The sequence below is a fragment of the Accipiter gentilis genome, unplaced genomic scaffold (genome assembly GCF_929443795.1).
Source record: "Accipiter gentilis unplaced genomic scaffold, bAccGen1.1, whole genome shotgun sequence".
Taxonomy (NCBI): Eukaryota; Metazoa; Chordata; class Aves; order Accipitriformes; family Accipitridae; genus Astur; species Astur gentilis.
In genome coordinates this window covers 1,996,537-2,018,508 of record NW_026060894.1, presented here as the reverse complement: position 1 = coordinate 2,018,508, position 21,972 = coordinate 1,996,537, and the positions used below count along the sequence as shown (strand labels likewise).

At 59.2% G+C, this 21,972-nt stretch overlaps 1 long non-coding RNA gene across 2 annotated transcripts in view; it reads right to left on the bottom strand.

Moving 5' to 3' along the window:
* LOC126037070 (uncharacterized) overlaps positions 1–21,102 on the bottom strand; it is a 785,189-nt gene extending 764,087 nt beyond the window's left edge. For both annotated transcript variants that reach the window (XR_007505473.1, XR_007505474.1), the window contains exon 1: positions 21,046–21,102. This is a non-coding gene — a long non-coding RNA (uncharacterized LOC126037070). The remainder of the gene's footprint in view (positions 1–21,045) is intronic.
* Positions 21,103–21,972: the final 870 nt, after the last annotated feature.

Below are 21,972 nucleotides of genomic sequence, written 5' to 3'. Positions count from 1 at the left end.
GACGAGAGCCATGAGATGTTCCTCCTCTGGGCAAGACCGGGTCCTGAATCCTGTTGTACCTGTGAATAGGCTGCAGGGGGACGGTGAAGACCAGCAACAGCTTTCAGGGCTGCCACCTTCCGTGTGGGACAAGGAGCCGGACGTGTGCCTTTTAGGAAAGAGGCTCTGCCGAGAACGACAGCCATGAGATGTTCCTCCTCTGGGCAAGCCCGCGTCGTGAATCCTGTTGTACCTGTGAATAGGCTGCAGGGGGACGGTGAAGACCAGCAACATCTTTCCGGCCTGCCACCTTCCGTGTGGGACAAGGAGACCGACGTGTGCCTTTTCGAAAAGAGGCCCTGCCGAGGACGAGAGCCATGAGATGTTCCTCCTCTGGGCAAGCCCGGGCCCCAGATCCTGTTGTGCCTGTGAATAGGCTGCAGGGGGACGGTGAAGACCAGCAACATCTTTCCGGCCTGCCACCTTCCGTGTGGGACAAGGAGCCGGACGTGTGAATTTTCAGAAATAGGCTCTGCCGAGGACGAGAGCAATGAGATGTTCCTCCTCTGGGCAAGACCGGGTCCTGAATCCTGTTGTGCCTGTGAATAGGCTGCAGGGGGACGGTGAAGACCAGCAACAGCTGTCAGGGCTGCCACCTTCCGTGTGGGACAAGGAGCCAGACGTGTGCCTTTTCGGAAAGAGGCCCTGCCGAGGACGAGAGCCATGAGATGTTCCTCCTCTGGGCAAGCCCGGGTCCCAGATCCTGTTGTGCCTGTGAGTAGGCTGCAGGGGGACGGTGAAGACCAGCAACAGCTTTCAGGGCTGCCACCTTCCGTGTGGGACAAGGAGCCGGACGTGTGCCTTTTCAGAAATAGGCTCTGCCGAGGACGAGAGCCATGAGATGTTCCTCCTCTGGGCAAGCCCGGGTCCCAGATCCTGTTGTGCCTGTGAATAGGCTGCAGGGGGACGGTGAAGACCAGCAACAGCTTTCAGGGCTGCCACCTTCCGTGTGGGACAAGGAGCCGGACGTGTGCCTTTTCGGAAAGAGGCTCTGCCGAGGACGAGAGCCATGTGATGTTCCTCCTCTGGGCCAGTCCGCGTCGTGAATCCTGTTGTACCTGTGAATAGGATGCAGGGGGACGGTGAAGACCAGCAACATCTTTCAGGGCTGCCACCTTCCGTGTGGGACAAGGAGCCGGACGTGTGACTTTTCAGAAATAGGCTCTGCCGAGGACGAGAGCCATGAGATGTTCCTCCTCTGGGCAAGCCCGGGTCCCAGATCCTGTTGTGCCTGTGAATAGGCTGCAGGGGGACGGTGAAGACCAGCAACAGCTTTCAGGGCTGCCACCTTCCGTGTGGGACAAGGAGCCGGACGTGTGCCTTTCCGGAAACAGGCCCTGCCGAGGACGAGAGCCATGAGATGTTCCTCCTCTGGGCAAGCCCGGGCCCCAGATTCTGTTGTTCCTGTGAATAGGCTGCAGGGGGACGGTGAAGACCAGCAACAGCTTTCAGGGCTGCCACCTTCCGTGTGGGTCAAGGAACCAGACGTGTGCCTTTACGGAATCAGGCTCTGCCGAGGACGAGAGCCGTGAGATATTCCACCTCTGGGCAAGCCCGGGTCCCAGATCCTGTTGTGCCTGTGAATAGGCTGCAGGGGGACGGTGAAGACCAGCAACAGCTTTCAGGGCTGCCACCTTCCTTGTGGGACAAGGAGCCGGACGTGTGCCTTTTCGGAAATAGGCTCTGCCGAGGACGAGAGCCATGAGATGTTCCTCCTCTGGGCAAGCCCGGGTCCCAGATCCTGTTGTGCCTGTGAATAGGCTGCAGGGGGACGGTGAAGACCAGCAACAGCTTTCAGGGCTGCCACCTTCCTTGTGGGACAAGGAGCCGGACGTGTGCCTTTTCGGAAAGAGGCTCTGCCGAGGACGAGAGCCATGAGATGTTCCTCCTCTGGGCAAGCCCGGGTCCCAGATCCTGTTGTGCCTGTGAATAGGCTGCAGGGGGACGGTGAAGACCAACAACATCTTTCCGGCCTGCCACCTTCCGTGTGGGACAAGGAGCCGGACGTGTGCCTTTTCGAAAAGAGGCCCTGCCGAGGACGAGAGCCATGAGATGTTCCTCCTCTGGGCAAGCCCGGGCCCCAGATCCTGTTGTGCCTGTGAATAGGCTGCAGGGGGACGGTGAAGACCAGCAACATCTTTCAGGGCTGCCACCTTCCGTGTGGGACAAGGAGCCCGACGTGTGCCTTTTCGAAAAGAGGCCCTGCCGAGGACGAGAGCCATGAGATGTTCCTCCTCTGGGAAAGTCCGGGTCCCAGATTCTGTTGTGCCTGTGAATAGGCTGCAGGGGGACGGTGAAGACCAGCAACATCTTTCCGGCCTGCCACCTTCCGTGTGGGACAAGGAGCCGGACATGTGAATTTTCAGAAATAGGCTCTGCCGAGGACGAGAGCCATGAGATGTTCCTCCTCTGGGCAAGTCCGGGTCCTGAATCCTGTTGTACCTGTGAATAGGCTGCAGGGGGACGGTGAAGACCAGCAACAGCTTTCAGGGCTGCCACCTTCCGTGTGGGACAAGGAGCCGGACGTGTGCCTTTTCCAAAAGAGGCCCTGCCGAGGACGAGAGCCATGAGATGTTCCTCCTCTGGGCAAGCCCGGGTCCCAGATCCTGTTGTACCTGTGAATAGGCTGCAGGGGGACGGTGAAGACCAGCAACAGCTTTCAGGGCTGCCACCTTCCGTGTGGGACAAGGAGCCGGACGTGTGCCTTTTCGGAAATAGGCTCTGCCGAGGACGAGAGCCATGAGATGTTCCTCCTCTGGGCAAGCCCGGGTCCCAGATCCTGTTGTGCCTGTGAATAGGCTGCAGGGGGACGGTGAAGACCAGCAACAGCTTTCAGGGCTGCCACCTTCCGTGTGGGACAAGGAGCCGGACGTGTGCCTTTTCGGAAAGAGGCTCTGCCGAGGACGAGAGCCATGAGATGTTCCTCCTCTGGGCAAGCCCGGGTCCCAGATCCTGTTGTGCCTGTGAATAGGCTGCAGGGGGACGGTGAAGACCAGCAACATCTTTCAGGGCTGCCACCTTCCGTGTGGGACAAGGAGCCGGACGTGTGCCTTTTCGGAAAGAGGCTCTGCCGAGGACGAGAGCCATGAGATGTTCCTCCTCTGGGCCAGCCCGCGTCGTGAATCCTGTTGTACCTGTGAATAGGCTGCAGGGGGACGGTGAAGACCAGCAACATCTTTCCGGCCTGCCACCTTCCGTGTGGGACAAGGAGCCGGACGTGTGACTTTTCAGAAATAGGCTCTGCCGAGGACGAGAGCCATGAGATGTTCCTCCTCTGGGCAAGCCCGGGTCCCAGATTCTGTTGTTCCTGTGAATAGGCTGCAGGGGGATGGTGAAGACCAGCAACAGCTTTCAGGGCTGCCACCTTCCGTGTGGGTCAAGGAGCCGGACGTGTGCCTTTACGGAATCAGGCTCTGCCGAGGACGAGAGCCGTGAGATGTTCCACCTCTGGGCAAGCCCGGGTCCCAGATCCTGTTGTGCCTGTGAATAGGCTGCAGGGGGACGGTGAAGACCAGCAACATCTTTCCGGCCTGCCACCTTCCGTGTGGGACAAGGAGCCGGACGTGTGAATTTTCAGAAATAGGATCTGCCGAGGACGAGAGCCATGATATGTTCCTCCTCTGGGCAAGCCCGGGTCCCAGATCCTGTTGTGCCTGTGAATAGGCTGCAGGGGGACGGTGAAGACCAGCAACAGCTTTCAGGGCTGCCACCTTCCGTGTGGGACAAGGAGCCGGACGTGTGCCTTTTCGGAAATAGGCTCTGCCGAGGACGAGAGCCATGAGATGTTCCTCCTCTGGGCAAGCCCGGGTCCCAGATCCTGTTGTGCCTGTGAATAGGCTGCAGGGGGACGGTGAAGACCAACAACATCTTTCAGGGCTACCACCTTCCGTGTGGGACAAGGAGCCGGACGTGTGCCTTTTCGGAATCAGGCTCTGCCGAGGACGAGAGCCATGAGATGGTCCTCCTCTGGGCAAGCCCGGGTCCTGAATCCTGTTGTACCTGTGAATAGGCTGCAGGGGGACGGTGAAGACCAGCAACAGCTTTCAGGGCTGCCACCTTCCGTGTGGGACAAGGAGCCGGACGTGTGCCTTTTCGGAAAGAGGCCCTGCCGAGGACGAGAGCCATGAGATGTTCCTCCTCTGGGCATGCCCGGGTCCTGAATCCTGTTGTGCCTGTGAATAGGCTGCAGGGGGACGGTGAAGACCAGCAACATCTTTCCGGCCTGCCACCTTCCGTGTGGGACAAGGAGCCGGACGTGTGAATTTTCAGAAATAGGATCTGCCGAGGACGAGAGCCATGATATGTTCCTCCTCTGGGCAAGCCCGGGTCCCAGATCCTGTTGTGCCTGTGAATAGGCTGCAGGGGGACGGTGAAGACCAGCAACAGCTTTCAGGGCTGCCACCTTCCGTGTGGGACAAGGAGCCGGACGTGTGCCTTTTCGGAAATAGGCTCTGCCGAGGACGAGAGCCATGAGATGTTCCTCCTCTGGGCAAGCCCGGGTCCCAGATCCTGTTGTGCCTGTGAATAGGCTGCAGGGGGACGGTGAAGACCAACAACATCTTTCAGGGCTGCCACCTTCCTTGTGGGACAAGGAGCCGGACGTGTGCCTTTTCGGAATCAGGCTCTGCCGAGGACGAGAGCCATGAGATGTTCCTCCTCTGGGCAAGCCCGGGTCCTGAATCCTGTTGTACCTGTGAATAGGCTGCAGGGGGACGGTGAAGACCAGCAACAGCTTTCAGGGCTGCCACCTTCCGTGTGGGACAAGGAGCCGGACGTGTGCCTTTTCGGAAAGAGGCCCTGCCGAGGACGAGAGCCATGAGATGTTCCTCCTCTGGGCAAGCCCGGGTCCCAGATCCTGTTGTGCCTGTGAATAGGCTGCAGGGGGACGGTGAAGACCAGCAACATCCTTCAGGGGTGCCAACTTCCGTGTGGGACAATGAGCCGGACGTGTGCCTTTTCGGAAAGAGGCCCTGCCGAGGACGAGAGCCATGAGATGTTCCTCCTCTGGGAAAGCCCGGGTCCCAGATCCTGTTGTGCCTGTGAATAGGCTGCAGGGGGACGGTGAAGACCAGCAACATCTTTCCGGCCTGCCACCTTCCGTGTGGGACAAGGAGCCGGACATGTGAATTTTCAGAAATAGGCTCTGCCGAGGAAGAGATCCATGAGATGTTCCTCCTCTGGGCAAGCCCGGGTCCTGAATCCTGTTGTACCTGTGAATAGGGTGCAGGGGGACGGTGAAGACCAGCAACAGCTTTCAGGGCTGCCACCTTCCGTGTGGGACAAGGAGCCGGACGTGTGCTTTTTCGGAAATAGGCTCTGCCGAGGACGAGAGCCATGAGATGTTCCTCCTCTGGGCAAGCCCGGGCCCCAGATCCTGTCGTACCTGTGAATAGGCTGCAGGGGGACGGTGAAGACCAGCAACAGCTTTCAGGGCTGCCAACATCCTTGTGGGACAAGGAGCCGGACGTGTGCGTTTTCGGAATCGGGCTCTGCCGAGGACGAGAGCCATGAGATGTTCCTCCTCTGGGCAAGCCCGGGTCCCAGATCCTCTTGTGCCTGTGAATAGGCTGCAGGGGGACGGTGAAGACCAGCAACAGCTTTCAGGGCTGCCACCTTCCGTGTGGGACAAGGATCCGGACGTGTGCCTTTTCCAAAGAGGCCCTGCCGAGGACGAGAGCCATGAGATGTTCCTCCTCTGGGCAAGCCCGGGTCCTAGATCCTGTTGTACCTGTGAATAGGCTGCAGGGGGACGGTGAAGACCAGCAACAGCTTTCAGGGCTGCCACCTTCCGTGTGGGACAAGGAGCCGGATGTGTGCCTTTTCGGGAAGAGGCTCTGCCGAGGACAAGAGCCATGAGATGTTCCTCCTCTGGGCAAGCCCGGGTCCTGAATCCTGTTGTACCTGTGAATAGGCTGCAGGGGGACGGTGAAGACCAGCAACAGCTTTCAGGGCTGCCACCTTCCGTGTGGGACAAGGAGCCGGACGTGTGCCTTTTCGGAAATAGGCTCTGCCGAGGACGAGAGCCATGAGATGTTCCTCCTCTGGGCAAGCCCGGGTCCCAGATCCTGTCGTACCTGTGAATAGGCTGCAGGGGGACGGTGAAGACCAGCAACAGCTTTCAGGGCTGCTACCTTCCTTGTGGGACAAGGAGCCGGACGTGTGCCTTTTCGGAATCGGGCTCTGCCGAGGAAGAGAGCCATGAGATGTTCCTCCTCTGGGCATGCCCGGGTCCTGAATCCTGTTGTGCCTGTGAATAGGCTGCAGGGGGACGGTGAAGACCAGCAACATCTTTCCGGCCTGCCACCTTCCGTGTGGGACAAGGAGCCGGACTTGTGAATTTTCAGAAATAGGCTCTGCCGAGGACGAGAGCCATGATATGTTCCTCCTCTGGGCAAGCCCGGGTCCCAGATCCTGTTGTGCCTGTGAATAGGCTGCAGGGGGACGGTGAAAACCAGCAACAGCTTTCAGGGCTGCCACCTTCCGTGTGGTACAAGGAGCCGGACGTGTGCCTTTTCGGAAATAGGCTCTGCCGAGGACGAGAGCCATGAGATGTTCCTCCTCTGGGCAAGCCCGGGTCCCAGATCCTGTTGTGCCTGTGAATAGGCTGCAGGGGGACGGTGAAGACCAGCAACAGCTTTCAGGGCTGCCACCTTCCGTGTGGGACAAGGAGCCGGACGTGTGCCTTTTCGGAATCAGGCTCTGCCGAGGACGAGAGCCATGAGATGTTCCTCCTCTGGGCAAGCCCGCGTCGTGAATCCTGTTGTACCTGTGAATAGGCTGCAGGGGGACGGTGAAGACCAGCAACATCTTTCAGGGCTGCCACCTTCCGTGTGGGACAAGGAGCCCGACGTGTGCCTTTTCGAAAAGAGGCCCTGACGAGGACGAGAGCCATGAGATGTTCCTCCTCTGGGAAAGCCCGGGTCCCAGATTCTGTTGTGCCTGTGAATAGGCTGCAGGGGGACGGTGAAGACCAGCAACATCTTTCCGGCCTGCCACCTTCCGTGTGGGACAAGGAGCCGGACATGTGAATTTTCAGAAATAGGCTCTGCCGAGGACGAGAGCCATGAGATGTTCCTCCTCTGGGCAAGTCCGGGTCCTGAATCCTGTTGTACCTGTGAATAGGCTGCAGGGGGACGGTGAAGACCAGCAACAGCTTTCAGGGCTGCCACCTTCCGTGTGGGACAAGGAGCCGGACGTGTGCCTTTTCGGTAGGAGGCCCTGCCGAGGACGAGAGCCATGAGATGTTCCTCCTCTGGGCAAGCCCGGGTCCCAGATCCTGTTGTGCCTGTGAATAGGCTGCAGGGGGACGGTGAAGACCAGCAACATCTTTCCGGCCTGCCACCTTCCGTGTGGGACAAGGAGCCGGACGTGTGCCTTTTCGGAATCGGGCTCTGCCGAGGAAGAGAGCCATGAGATGTTCCTCCTCTGGGCATGCCCGGGTCCTGAATCCTGTTGTGCCTGTGAATAGGCTGCAGGGGGACGGTGAAGACCAGCAACAGCTTTCAGGGCTGCCACCTTCCGTGTGGGACAAGGAGCCGGACGTGTGCCTTCTCCGAAACAGGCTCTGCCGAGGACGAGAGCCATGAGATGTTCCTCCTCTGGGCCAGCCCGGGTCCTGAATCCTGTTGTACCTGTGAATAGGCTGCAGGGGGACGGTTAAGACCAGCAACAGCTTTCAGGGCTGCCACCTTCCGTGTGGGAAAAGGAGCCGGACGTGTGCCTTTCCGGAATCAGGCTCTGCCGAGGACGAGAGCCATGAGATGTTCCTCCTCTGGGCAAGCCCGGGTCCCAGATCCTCTTGTGCCTGTGAATAGGCTGCAGGGGGACGGTGAAGACCAGCAACAGCTTTCAGGGCTGCCAACTTCCGTGTGGGACAAGGATCCGGACGTGTGCCTTTTCCAAAAGAGGCCCTGCCGAGGACGAGAGCCATGAGATGTTCCTCCTCTGGGCAAGCCCGGGATCCAGATCCTGTTGTACCTGTGAATAGGCTGCAGGGGGACGGTGAAGACCAGCAACAGCTTTCAGGGCTGCCACCTTCCGTGTGGGACAAGGAGCCGGATGTGTGCCTTTTCGGGAAGAGGATCTGCCGAGGACAAGAGCCATGAGATGTTCCTCCTCTGGGCAATCCCGGGTCCTGAATCCTGTTGTACCTGTGAATAGGCTGCAGGGGGACGGTGAAGACCAGCAACAGCTTTCAGGGCTGCCACCTTCCGTGTGGGACAAGGAGCCGGACGTGTGCCTTTTCGGAAAGAGGCTCTGCCGAGGACGAGAGCCATGAGATGTTCCTCCTCTGGGCAAGCCCGGGTCCCAGATCCTGTTGTACCTGTGAATAGGCTGCAGGGGGACGGTGAAGACCAGCAACAGCTTTCAGGGCTGCCACCTTCCGTGTGGGACAAGGAGCCGAACTTGTGCCTTTCCGGAATCAGGCTCTGCCGAGGACGAGAGTGATGAGATGTTCCTCCTGTGGGCAAGCCCGGGTCCCAGATCCTCTTGTGCCTGTGAATAGGCTGCAGGGGGACGGTGAAGACCAGCAACATCTTTCCGGCCTGCCACCTTCCGTGTGGGACAAGGAGCCGGACATGTGAATTTTCAGAAATAGGCTCTGCCGAGGAAGAGAGCCATGAGATGTTCCTCCTCTGGGCAAGCCCGGGCCCCAGATTCTGTTGTGCCTGTGAATAGGCTGCAGGGGGACGGTGAAGACCAGCAACAGCTTTCAGGGCTGCCACCTTCCGTGTGGGACAAGGAGCCAGACGTGTGCCTTTTCGGAAAGAGGCCCTGCCGAGGACGAGAGCCATGAGATGTTCCTCCTCTGGGCAAGCCCGGGTCCCAGATCCTGTTGTGCCTGTGAATAGGCTGCAGGGGGACGGTGAAGACGAGCAACAGCTTTCAGGGCTGCCACCTTCCGTGTGGGACAAGGAGACGAAAGTGTGCCTTTCCGGAATCAGACTCTGCCGAGGACGAGAGCCATGAGATGTTCCTCCTCTGGGCAAGCCCGGGTCCTGAATCCTGTTGTACCTGTGAATAGGCTGCAGGGGGACGTTGAAGACCAGCAACAGCTTTCAGGGCTGCCACCTTCCGTGTGGGACAAGGAGCCGGACGTGTGCCTTTCCGGAATCAGACTCTGCCGAGGACGAGAGCCATGAGATGTTCCTCCTCTGGGCAAGCCCGGGTCCCAGATCCTGTTGTGCCTGTGAATAGGCTGCAGGGGGACGGTGAAGAGCAGCAACATCCTTCAGGGGTGCCACCTTCCGTGTGGGACAAGGAGCCGGACGTGTGACTTTTCAGAAATAGGCTCTGCCGAGGACGAGAGCCATGATATGTTACTCCTCTGGGCAAGCCCGGGTCCTGAATCCTGTTGTACCTGTGAATAGGCTGCAGGGGGACGGTGAAGACCAGCAACAGCTTTCAGGGCTGCCACCTTCCGTGTGGGACAAGGAGCCGGACGTGTGCCTTTTCGGAAGGAGGACCTGCCGAGGACGAGAGCCATGAGATGTTCCTCCTCTGGGCAAGCCCGGGTCCCAGATCCTGTTGTGCCTTTGAATAGGCTGCAGGGGACGGTGAAGACCAGCAACATCTTTCCGGCCTGCCACCTTCCGTGTGGGACAAGGAGCCGTACGTGTGCCTTTCCGGAATCAGGCTCTGCCGAGGACGAGAGCCATGAGATGTTCCTCCTCTGGGCAAGCCCGGGTCCCAGATCCTGTTGTGCCTGTGAATAGGCTGCAGGGGGACGGTGAAGACCAGCAACAGCTTTCTGGCCTGCCACCTTCCGTGTGGGACAAGGAGCCGGACGTGTGCCTTTTTGGGAAGAGGCTCTGCCGAGGACGAGAGCCATGAGATGTTCCTCCTCTGGGCAAGCCCGGGTCCTGAATCCTGTTGTACCTGTGAATAGGCTGCAGGGGGACGGTGAAGACCAGCAACAGCTTTCAGGGCTGCCACATTCCGTGTGGGACAAGGAGACGGACGTGTGCCTTTTCGGAAATAGGCTCTGCCGAGGACGAGAGCCATGAGATGTTCCTCCTCTGGGCAAGCCCGGGTCCCAGATCCTGTCGTACCTGTGAATAGGCTGCAGGGGGACGGTGAAGACCAGCAACAGCTTTCAGGGCTGCCAACTTCCTTGTGGGACAAGTAGCCGGACGTGTGCCTTTTTGGGAAGAGGCTCTGCAGAGGAAGAGAGCCATGAGATGTTCCTCCTCTGGGCAAGCCCGGGTCCTGAATCCTGTTGTACCTGTGAATAGGCTGCAGGGGGACGGTGAAGACCAGCAACAGCTTTCAGGGCTGCCACCTTCCGTGTGGGACAAGGAGCCGGACGTGTGCCTTTTCGGAAATAGGCTCTGCCGAGGACGAGAGCCATGAGATGTTCCTCCTCTGGGCAAGCCCGGGTCCCAGATCCTGTTGTACCTGTGAATAGGCTGCAGGGGGACGGTGAAGACCAGCAACAGCTTTCAGGGCTGCCAACTTCCTTGTGGGACAAGGAGCCGGACGTGTGCGTTTTCGGAATCGGGCTCTGCCGAGGACGAGAGCCATGAGATGTTCCTCCTCTGGGCAAGCCCCGGTCCCAGATCCTGTTGTGCCTGTGAATAGGCTGCAGGGGGACGGTGAAGAGCAGCAACAGCTTTCAGGGCTGCCACCTTCCTTGTGGGACAAGGAGACGAAAGTGTGCCTTTCCGGAATCAGGCTCCGCCGAGGACGAGAGCCATGAGATGTTCCTCCTCTGGGCAAGCCCGCGTCGTGAATCCTGTTGTACCTGTGAATAGGCTGCAGGGGGACGTTGAAGACCAGCAACAGCTTTCAGGGCTGCCACCTTCCGTGTGGGACAAGGAGCCGGACGTGTGCCTTTTCGGAAATAGGCTCTGCCGAGGACGAGAGCCATGAGATGTTCCTCCTCTGGGCAAGCCCGGGTCCCAGATCCTGTTGTGCCTGTGAATAGGCTGCAGGGGGACGGTGAAGACCAGCAACATCTTTCAGGGCTGCCACCTTCCGTGTGGGACAAGGAGCCGGACGTGTGCCTTTTCGGAATCAGGCTCTGCCGAGGACGAGAGCCATGAGATGTTCCTCCTCTGGGCAAGCCCGGGTCCTGAATCCTGTTGTACCAGTGAATAGGCTGCAGGGGGACGGTGAAGACCAGCAACAACTGTCAGGGCTACCACCTTCCGTGTGGGACAATGAGCCGGACGTGTGCCTTTTCGGAAAGAGGCCCTGCCGAGGACGAGACCCATGAGATGTTCCTCCTCTGGGCAAGCCCGCATCGTGAATCCTGTTGTGCCTGTGAATAGGCTGCAGGGGGACGGTGAAGACCAGCAACAGCTTTCAGGGCTGCCACCTTCCGTGTGGGACAAGGAGCCGGACGTGTGCCTTTCCAGAATAAGACTCTGCAGAGGACGAGAGCCATGAGATGTTCCACCTCTGGGCAAGCCCGGGTCCCAGATCCTGTTGTGCCTGTGAATAGGCTGCAGGGGGACGGTGAAGACCAGCAACAGCTTTCAGGGCTGCCACCTTCCGTGTGGGACAAGGAGACGAAAGTGTGCCTTTCCGGAATCAGGCTCCGCCGAGGACGACAGCCATGAGATGTTCCTCCTCTGGGCAAGCCCGCGTCATGAATCCTGTTGTACCTGTGAATAGGCTGCAGGGGGACGGTGAAGACCAGCAACAGCTTTCAGGGCTGCCACCTTCCGTGTGGGACAAGGAGCCGGACGTGTGCCTTTCCGGAATCAGAATCTGCCGAGGATGAGAGCAATGAGATGTTCCTCCTCTGGGCAAGCCCGCATCGTGAATCCTGTTGTGCCTGTGAATAGGCTGCAGGGGGACGGTGAAGAGCAGCAACATCCTTCAGGGGTGCCACCTTCCGTGTGGGACAAGGAGCCGGACGTGTGACTTTTCAGAATTAGGCTCTGCCGAGGACGAGAGCCATGATATGTTCCTCCTCTGGGCAAGCCCGGGTCCTGAATCCTGTTGTACCTGTGAATAGGCTGCAGGGGGACGGTGAAGACCAGCAACAGCTTTCAGGGCTGCCACCTTCCGTGTGGGACAAGGAGCCGGACGTGTGCCTTTTTGGAAGGAGGCCCTGCCGAGGACGAGAGCCATGAGATGTTCCTCCTCTGGGCAAGCCCGGGTCCCAGATCCTGTTGTGCCTGTGAATAGGCTGCAGGGGGACGGTGAAGACCAGCAACAGCTTTCAGGGCTGCCACCTTCCGTGTGGGACAAGGAGCCGGACGTGTGCCTTTTCGGGAAGAGGCTCTGCCGAGGACAAGAGCCATGATATGTTCCTCCTCTGGGCAAGCCCGGGTCCCAGATCCTGTTGTGCCTGTGAATAGGCTGCAGGGGGACGGTGAAGACCAGCAACAGCTTTCCAGCCTGCCACCTTCTGTGTGGGACACAGAGCCGGACGTGTGCCTTTTCGGAAACAGGCTCTGCCGAGGAAGAGAGCCATGAGATGTTCCTCCTCTGGGCAAGCCTGGGTGCCAGATCCTGTTGTACCTGTGAATAGGCTGCAGGGGGACGGTGAAGACCAGCAACAGCTTTCAGGGCTGCCACCTTCCGTGTGGGACAAGGAGCCGGACGTGTGCCTTTTCGGAATCGGGCTCTGCCGAGGAAGAGAGCCATGAGATGTTCCTCCTCTAGGCAGGCCCGGGCCCCAGATTCTGTTGTGCCTGTGAATAGGCTGCAGGGGGACGGTGAAGACCAGCAACAGCTTTCAGGGCTGCCACCTTCCGTGTGGGACAAGGAGCCAGACGTGTGCCTTTTCGGAAAGAGGCCCTGCCGAGGACGAGAGCCATGAGATGTTCCTCCTCTGGGCAAGCCCGGGTCCCAGATCCTGTTGTGCCTGTGAATAGGCTGCAGGGGGACGGTGAAGACGAGCAACAGCTTTCAGGGCTGCCACCTTCCGTGTGGGACAAGGAGACGAAAGTGTGCCTTTCCGGAATCAGGCTCCGCCGAGGACGAGAGCCATGAGATGTTCCTCCTCTGGGCAAGCCCGCGTCATGAATCCTGTTGTACGTGTGAATAGGCTGCAGGGGGACGTTGAAGACCAGCAACAGCTTTCAGGGCTGCCAACTTCCGTGTGGGACAAGGAGCCGGACGTGTGCCTTTCCGGAATCAGACTCTGCCGAGGACGAGAGCAATGAGATGTTCCTCCTCTGGGCAAGCCCGGGTCCCAGATCCTGTTGTGCCTGTGAATAGGCTGCAGGGGGACGGTGAAGACCAGCAACAGCTTTCAGGGCTGCCACCTTCCGTGTGGGACAAGGAGCCGGACGTGTGCCTTTTCGGAAATAGGCTCTGCCGAGGACGAGAGCCATGAGATGTTCCTCCTCTGGGCAAGCCCGGGTCCCAGATCCTGTTGTGCCTGTGAATAGGCTGCAGGGGGACGGTGAAGACCAGCAACAGCTTTCAGGGCTGCCACCTTCCGTGTGGGACAAGGAGCCGGACGTGTGCCTTTTCGGGAAGAGGCTCTGCCGAGGACAAGAGCCATTATATGTTCCTCCTCTGGGCGTGCCCGGGTCCTGAATCCTGTTGTGCCTTTGAATAGGCTGCAGGGGACGGTGAAGACCAGCAACATCTTTCCGGCCTGCCACCTTCCGTGTGGGACAAGGAGCCGAACGTGTGCCTTTCCGGAATCAGGCTCTGCCGAGGACGAGAGCCATGAGATGTTCCTCCTCTGGGCAAGCCCGGGTCCCAGATCCTGTTGTGCCTGTGAATAGGCTGCAGGGGGACGGTGAAGACCAGCAACAGCTTTCTGGCCTGCCACCTTCCGTGTGGGACAAGGAGCCGGACGTGTGCCTTTTTGGGAAGAGGCTCTGCCGAGGACGAGAGCCATGAGATGTTCCTCCTCTGGGCAAGCCCGGGTCCTGAATCCTGTTGTACCTGTGAATAGGCTGCAGGGGGACGGTGAAGACCAGCAACAGCTTTCAGGGCTGCCACATTCCGTGTGGGACAAGGAGCCGGACGTGTGCCTTTTCGGAAATAGGCTCTGCCGAGGACGAGAGCCATGAGATGTTCCTCCTCTGGGCAAGCCCAGGTCCCAGATCCTGTCGTACCTGTGAATAGGCTGCAGGGGGACGGTGAAGACCAGCAACAGCTTTCAGGGCTGCCAACTTCCTTGTGGGACAAGGAGCCGGACATGTGCCTTTTTGGGAAGAGGCTCTGCAGAGGACGAGAGCCATGAGATGTTCCTCCTCTGGGCAAGCCCGGGTCCTGAATCCTGTTGTACCTGTGAATAGGCTGCAGGGGGACGGTGAAGACCAGCAACAGCTTTCAGGGCTGCCACCTTCCGTGTGGGACAAGGAGCCGGACGTGTGCCTTTTCGGAAATAGGCTCTGCCGAGGACGAGAGCCATGAGATGTTCCTCCTCTGGGCAAGCCCGGGTCCCAGATCCTGTTGTACCTGTGAATAGGCTGCAGGGGGACGGTGAAGACCAGCAACAGCTTTCAGGGCTGCCAACTTCCTTGTGGGACAAGGAGCCGGACGAGTGCGTTTTCGGAATCGGGCTCTGCCGAGGACGAGAGCCATGAGATGTTCCTCCTCTGGGCAAGCCCGGGTCCCAGATCCTGTTGTGCCTGTGAATAGGCTGCAGGGGGACGGTGAAGAGCAGCAACAGCTTTCAGGGCTGCCACCTTCCTTGTGGGACAAGGAGACGAAAGTGTGCCTTTCCGGAATCAGGCTCCGCCGAGGACGAGAGCCATGAGATGTTCCTCCTCTGGGCAAGCCCGGGTCCTGAATCCTGTTGTACCAGTGAATAGGCTGCAGGGGGACGTTGAAGACCAGCAACAGCTTTCAGGGCTGCCACCTTCCGTGTGGGACAAGGAGCCGGACGTGTGCCTTTTCGGAAATAGGCTCTGCCGAGGACGAGAGCCATGAGATGTTCCTCCTCTGGGCAAGCCCGGGTCCCAGATCCTGTTGTGCCTGTGAATAGGCTGCAGGGGGACGGTGAAGACCAGCAACAGCTTTCAGGGCTGCCACCTTCCGTGTGGGACAAGGAGCCGGACGTGTGCCTTTTCGGAATCAGGCTCTGCCGAGGACGAGAGCCATGAGATGTTCCTCCTCTGGGCAAGCCCGGGTCCTGAATCCTGTTGTACCTGTGAATAGGCTGCAGGGGGACGGTGAAGACCAGCAACAACTGTCAGGGCTACCACCTTCCGTGTGGGACAATGAGCCGGACGTGTGCCTTTTCGGAAAGAGGCCCTGCCGAGGACGAGAGCCATGAGATGTTCCTCCTCTGGGCAAGCCCGCATCGTGAATCCTGTTGTGCCTGTGAATAGGCTGCAGGGGGACGGTGAAGACCAGCAACAGCTTTCAGGGCTGCCACCTTCCGTGTGGGACAAGGAGCCGGACGTGTGCCTTTCCAGAATAAGACTCTGCAGAGGACGAGAGCCATGAGATGTTCCTCCTCTAGGCAGGCCCGGGCCCCAGATTCTGTTGTGCCTGTGAATAGGCTGCAGGGGGACGGTGAAGACCAGCAACAGCTTTCAGGGCTGCCACCTTCCGTGTGGGACAAGGAGCCAGACGTGTGCCTTTTCGGAAAGAGGCCCTGCCGAGGACGAGAGCCATGAGATGTTCCTCCTCTGGGCAAGCCCGGGTCCCAGATCCTGTTGTGCCTGTGAATAGGCTGCAGGGGGACGGTGAAGACCAGCAACATCTTTCAGGGCTGCCACCTTCCGTGTGGGACAAGGAGCCGGACGTGTGCCTTTACGGAATCAGGCTCTGCCGAGGACGAGAGCCATGAGATGTTCCACCTCTGGGCAAGCCCGGGTCCCAGATCCTGTTGTGCCTGTGAATAGGCTGCAGGGGGACGGTGAAGACCAGCAACAGCTTTCAGGGCTGCCACCTTCCGTGTGGGACAAGGAGACGAAAGTGTGCCTTTCCGGAATCAGGCTCCGCCGAGGACGAGAGCCATGAGATGTTCCTCCTCTGGGCAAGCCCGCGTCATGAATCCTGTTGTACCTGTGAATAGGCTGCAGGGGGACGTTGAAGACCAGCAACAGCTTTCAGGGCTGCCACCTTCCGTGTGGGACAAGGAGCCGGACGTGTGCCTTTCCGGAATCAGAATCTGCCGAGGATGAGAGCAATGAGATGTTCCTCCTCTGGGCAAGCCCGCATCGTGAATCCTGTTGTGCCTGTGAATAGGCTGCAGGGGGACGGTGAAGAGCAGCAACATCCTTCAGGGGTGCCACCTTCCGTGTGGGACAAGGAGCCGGACGTGTGACTTTTCAGAAATAGGCTCTGCCGAGGACGAGAGCCATGATATGTTCCTCCTCTGGGCAAGCCCCGGTCCTGAATCCTGTTGTACCTGTGAATAGGCTGCAGGGGGACGGTGAAGACCAGCAACAGCTTTCAGGGCTGCCACCTTCCGTGTGGGACAAGGAGCCGGACGTGTGCCTTTTCGGAAGGAGGCCCTGCCGAGGACGAGAGCCATGAGATGTTCCTCCTCTGGGCAAGCCCGGGTCCCAAATCCTGTTGTGCCTGTGAATAGGCTGCAGGGGGACGGTGAAGACCAGCAACAGCTTTCAGGGCTGCCACCTTCCGTGTGGGACAAGGAGCCGGACGTGTGCCTTTTCGGGAAGAGGCTCTGCCGAGGACAAGAGCCATGATATGTTCCTCCTCTGGGCGTGCCCGGGTCCTGAATCCTGTTGTGCCTTTGAATAGGCTGCAGGGGGACGGTAAAGACCAGCAACATCTTTCCGGCCTGCCACCTTCCGTGTGGGACAAGGAGCTGGACGTGTGAATTTTCAGAAATAGGCTCTGCCGAGGACGAGAGCCATGAGATGTTCCTCCTCTGGGCAAGCCCGGGTCCTGAATCCTGTTGTGCCTGTGAATAGGCTGCAGGGGGACGGTGAAGACCAGCAACAGCTTTCCAGCCTGCCACCTTCCGTGTGGGACACAGAGCCGGACGTGTGCCTTTTCGGAATCGGGCTCTGCCAAGGACGAAGCCATGAGATGTTCCTCCTCTGGGCAAGCCCGGGTCCCAGATCCTGTTGTGCCTGTGAATAGGCTGCAGGGGGACGGTGAAGACCAGCAACAGCTTTCAGGGCTGCCACCTTCCGTGTGGGACAAGGAGCCGGACGTGTGCCTGTTCGGAAATAGGCTCTGCCGAGGACGAGAGCCATGAGATGTTCCTCCTCTGGGCAAGCCCGGGTCACAGATCCTGTTGTGCCTGTGAATAGGCTGCAGGGGGACGGTGAAGACCAGCAACAGCTTTCAGGGCTGCCACCTTCCGTGTGGGACAAGGAGCCGGACGTGTGCCTTTTCGGAAAGAGGCCCTGCCGAGGACGAGAGCCATGAGATGTTCCTCCTCTGGGCAAGCCCGCATTGAGAATCCTGTTGTGCCTGTGAATAGGCTGCAGGGGGACGGTGAAGACCAGCAACAGCTTTCAGGGCTGCCACCTTCCGTGTGGGACAAGGAGCCGGACGTGTGCCTTTTCGGGAAGAGGCTCTGCCGAGGACGAGAGCCATGAGATGTTCCTCCTCTGGGCAAGCCCGGGTCCTGAATCCTGTTGTACCTATGAATAGGCTGCAGGGGGACGGTGAAGACCAGCAACAGCTTTCAGGGCTGCCACCTTCCGTGTGGGACAAGGAGCCGGACGTGTGCCTTTCCAGAATAAGACTCTGCAGAGGACGAGAGCCATGAGATGTTCCACCTCTGGGCAAGCCCGGGTCCCAGATCCTGTTGTGCCTGTGAATAGGCTGCAGGGGGACGGTGAAGACCAGCAACATCTTTCAGGGCTGCCACCTTCCGTGTGGGACAAGGAGCCGGACGTGTGCCTTTTCGGAATCAGGCTCTGCCGAGGACGAGAGCCATGAGATGTTCCTCCTCTGGGCAAGCCCGGGTCCCAGATCCTGTCGTACCTGTGAATAGGCTGCAGGGGGACGGTGAAGACCAGCAACAACTGTCAGGGCTGCCAACTTCCTTGTGGGACAAGTAGCCGGACGTGTGCCTTTTTGGGAAGAGGCTCTGCAGAGGAAGAGAGCCATGAGATGTTCCTCCTCTGGGCAAGCCCGGGTCCTGAATCCTGTTGTACCTGTGAATAGGCTGCAGGGGGACGGTGAAGACCAGCAACAGCTTTCAGGGCTGCCAACTTCCTTGTGGGACAAGGAGCCGGACGTGTGCGTTTTCGGAATCGGGCTCTGCCGAGGACGAGAGCCATGAGATGTTCCTCCTCTGGGCAAGCCCCGGTCCCAGATCCTGTTGTGCCTGTGAATAGGCTGCAGGGGGACGGTGAAGAGCAGCAACAGCTTTCAGGGCTGCCACCTTCCTTGTGGGACAAGGAGACAAAAGTGTGCCTTTCCGGAATCAGGCTCCGCCGAGGACGAGAGCCATGAGATGTTCCTCCTCTGGGCAAGCCCGCGTCGTGAATCCTGTTGTACCTGTGAATAGGCTGCAGGGGGACGTTGAAGACCAGCAACAGCTTTCAGGGCTGCCACCTTCCGTGTGGGACAAGGAGCCGGACGTGTGCCTTTTCGGAAATAGGCTCTGCCGAGGACGAGAGCCATGAGATGTTCCACCTCTGGGCAAGCCCGGGTCCCAGATCCTGTTGTGCCTGTGAATAGGCTGCAGGGGGACGGTGAAGACCAGCAACAGCTTTCAGGGCTGCCACCTTCCGTGTGGGACAAGGAGACGAATGTGTGCCTTTCCGGAATCAGGCTCCGCCGAGGACGAGAGCCATGAGATGTTCCTCCTCTGGGCAAGCCCGGGTCCTGAATCCTGTTGTACCTGTGAATAGGCTGCAGGGGGACGGTGAAGACCAGCAACAGCTTTCAGGGCTGCCAACTTCCTTGTGGGACAAGGAGCCGGACGTGTGCGTTTTCGGAATCGGGCTCTGCCGAGGACGAGAGCCATGAGATGTTCCTCCTCTGGGCAAGCCCCGGTCCCAGATCCTGTTGTGCCTGTGAATAGGCTGCAGGGGGACGGTGAAGACCAGCAACATCTTTCAGGGCTGCCACCTTCCTTGTGGGACAAGGAGACGAAAGTGTGCCTTTCCGGAATCAGGCTGCGCCGAGGACGAGAGCCATGAGATGTTCCTCCTCTGGGCAAGCCCGCGTCGTGAATCCTGTTGTACCTGTGAATAGGCTGCAGGGGGATGTTGAAGACCAGCAACAGCTTTCAGGGCTGCCACCTTCCGTGTGGGACAAGGAGCCGGACGTGTGCCTTTTCGGATTCGGGCTCTGCCGAGGACGAGAGCCATGAGATGTTCCTCCTCTGGGCAAGCCCGGGTCCCAGATCCTGTTGTGCCTGTGAATAGGCTGCAGGGGGACGGTGAAGACCAGCAACATCTTTCAGGGCTGCCACCTTCCGTGTGGGACAAGGAGCCGGACGTGTGCCTTTTCGGAATCAGGCTCTGCCGAGGACGAGAGCCATGAGATGTTCCTCCTCTGGGCAAGCCCGGGTCCTGAATCCTGTTGTACCAGTGAATAGGCTGCAGGGGGACGGTGAAGACCAGCAACAGCTTTCAGGGCTGCCACCTTCCGTGTGGGACAAGGAGCCGGACGTGTGCCTTTCCAGAATAAGACTCTGCAGAGGACGAGAGCCATGAGATGTTCCTCCTCTGGGCAAGCCCGGGCCCCAGATTCTGTTGTGCCTGTGAATAGGCTGCAGGGGGACGGTGAAGACCATCAACAGCTTTCAGGGCTGCCACCTTCCGTGTGGGACAAGGAGCCAGACGTGTGCCTTTTCGGAAAGAGGCTCTGCCGAGGACGAGAGCCATGAGATGTTCCTCCTCTGGGCAAGCCCGGGTCCCAGATCCTGTTGTGCCTGTGAATAGGCTGCAGGGGGACGGTGAAGACCAGCAACATCTTTCAGGGCTGCCACCTTCCTTGTGGGACAAGGAGCCGGACGTGTGCCTTTACGGAATCAGACTCTGCCGAGGACGAGAGCAATGAGATGTTCCACCTCTGGGCAAGCCCGGGTCCCAGATCCTGTTGTGCCTGTGAATAGGCTGCAGGGGGACGGTGAAGACCAGCAACAGCTTTCAGGGCTGCCACCTTCCGTGTGGGACAATGAGCCGGACGTGTGCCTTTTCGGAAAGAGGCCCTGCCGAGGACGAGAGCCATGAGATGTTCCTCCTCTGGGCAAGCCCGCGTCATGAATCCTGTTGTACCTGTGAATAGGCTGCAGGGGGACGTTGAAGACCAGCAACAGCTTTCAGGGCTGCCACCTTCCGTGTGGGACAAGGAGCCGGACGTGTGCCTTTCCGGAATCAGAATCTGCCGAGGATGAGAGCAATGAGATGTTCCTCCTCTGGGCAAGCCCGGGTCCCAGATCCTGTTGTGCCTGTGAATAGGCTGCAGGGGGACGGTGAAGACCAGCAACATCCTTCAGGGGTGCCACCTTCCGTGTGGGACAAGGAGCCGGACGTGTGACTTTTCAGAAATAGGCTCTGCCGAGGACGAGAGCCATGATATGTTCCTCCTCTGGGCAAGCCCGGGTCCTGAATCCTGTTGTACCTGTGAATAGGCAGCAGGGGGACGGTGAAGACCAGCAACAGCTTTCAGGGCTGCCACCTTCCGTGTGGGACAAGGAGCCGGACGTGTGCCTTTTCGGAAGGAGGCCCTGCCGAGGACGAGAGCCATGAGATGTTCCTCCTCTGGGCAAGCCCGGGTCCCAGATCCTGTTGTGCCTGTGAATAGGCTGCAGGGGGACGGTGAAGACCAGCAACAGCTTTCAGGGCTGCCACCTTCCGTGTGGGACAAGGAGCCGGACGTGTGCCTTTTCGGGAAGAGGCTCTGCCGAGGACAAGAGCCATGATATGTTCCTCCTCTGGGCAAGCCCGGGTCCCAGATCCTGTTGTGCCTGTGAATAGGCTGCAGGGGGACGGTGAAGACCAGCAACAGCTTTCCAGCCTGCCACCTTCCGTGTGGGACACAGAGCCGGACGTGTGCCTTTTCGGAAACAGGCTCTGCCGAGGAAGAGAGCCATGAGATGTTCCTCCTCTGGGCAAGCCCGGGTCCTGACTCCTGTTGTACCTGTGAATAGGCTGCAGGGGGACGGTGAAGACCAGCAACAGCTTTCAGGGCTGCCACCTTCCGTGTGGGACGAGGAGCCGGACGTGTGCCTTTTCGGAAATAGGCTCTGCCGAGGACGAGAGCCATGAGATGTTCCTCCTCTGGGCAAGCCTGGGTCCCAGATCCTGTTGTACCTGTGAATAGGCTGCAGGGGGACGGTGAAGACCAGCAACAGCTTTCAGGGCTGCCACCTTCCGTGTGGGACAAGGAGCCGGACGTGTGCCTTTTCGGAATCGGGCTCTGCCGAGGAAGAGAGCCATGAGATGTTCCTCCTCTAGGCAAGCCCGGGCCCCAGATTCTGTTGTGCCTGTGAATAGGCTGCAGGGGGACGGTGAAGACCAGCAACAGCTTTCAGGGCTGCCACCTTCCGTGTGGGACAAGGAGCCAGACGTGTGCCTTTTCGGAAAGAGGCCCTGCCGAGGACGAGAGCCATGAGATGTTCCTCCTCTGGGCAAGCCCGGGTCCCAGATCCTGTTGTGCCTGTGAATAGGCTGCAGGGGGACGGTGAAGACCAGCAACAGCTTTCAGGGCTGCCACCTTCCGTGTGGGACAAGGAGACGAAAGTGTGTCTTTCCGGAATCAGGCTCCGCCGAGGACGAGAGCCATGAGATGTTCCTCCTCTGGGCAAGCCCGCGTCATGAATCCTGTTGTACGTGTGAATAGGCTGCAGGGGGACGTTGAAGACCAGCAACAGCTTTCACGGCTGCCAACTTCCGTGTGGGACAAGGAGCCGGACGTGTGCCTTTCCGGAATCAGACTCTGCCGAGGACGAGAGCAATGAGATGTTCCTCCTCTGGGCAAGCCCGGGTCCCAGATCCTGTTGTGCCTGTGAATAGGCTGCAGGGGGACGGTGAAGACCAGCAACAGCTTTCAGGGCTGCCACCTTCCGTGTGGGACAAGGAGCCGGACGTGTGCCTTTTCGGAAGGAGGACCTGCCGAGGACGA